This window comes from Marmota marmota, unplaced genomic scaffold, assembly GCF_001458135.2.
Source record: "Marmota marmota marmota unplaced genomic scaffold, marMar, whole genome shotgun sequence".
Lineage (NCBI taxonomy): Eukaryota > Metazoa > Chordata > Mammalia > Rodentia > Sciuridae > Marmota > Marmota marmota.
In genome coordinates this window covers 1487579-1488002 of record NW_026000139.1, presented here as the reverse complement: position 1 = coordinate 1488002, position 424 = coordinate 1487579, and positions in this window count along the sequence as shown.

Here is a 424-nt window from a genome sequence, read left to right as displayed (position 1 = left end):
CCTCCCTCTCCCCCTCCCCCTCCACGCTGACTTCTCTCCAAAAGCAACAACCAGTGTCTTCTCCTGACACCTCGTCAATCAATAATACTAATTAAGAATAAAAAGAACCTCCTAGGGATGGGTTATCAAGTGCCATTTGCAGCAGCAACATCTCATTTCCATAGCCGAGGTCGCCCCATTGGACAGAAGACAAAGTTGAGGCTCACAGAGGCAGGACCCCATGGCGGACCCAAGTCGGCGGCCACCAAGCCCGTTTCTGCTGCACCTCTTTGCCCGTGAGGTGTGCACACCCCCAACTCAGACCTCACCCTCCATAAGGGCTCGGATCACTTTTTTCCTTCCCAGAGAAGCATAGCAGCCGGGAGGCTGTCCCGGTGGCTGACGTCAGCTGCCTCTGAGTGACTCACGGAGAGGCCGTCACCTT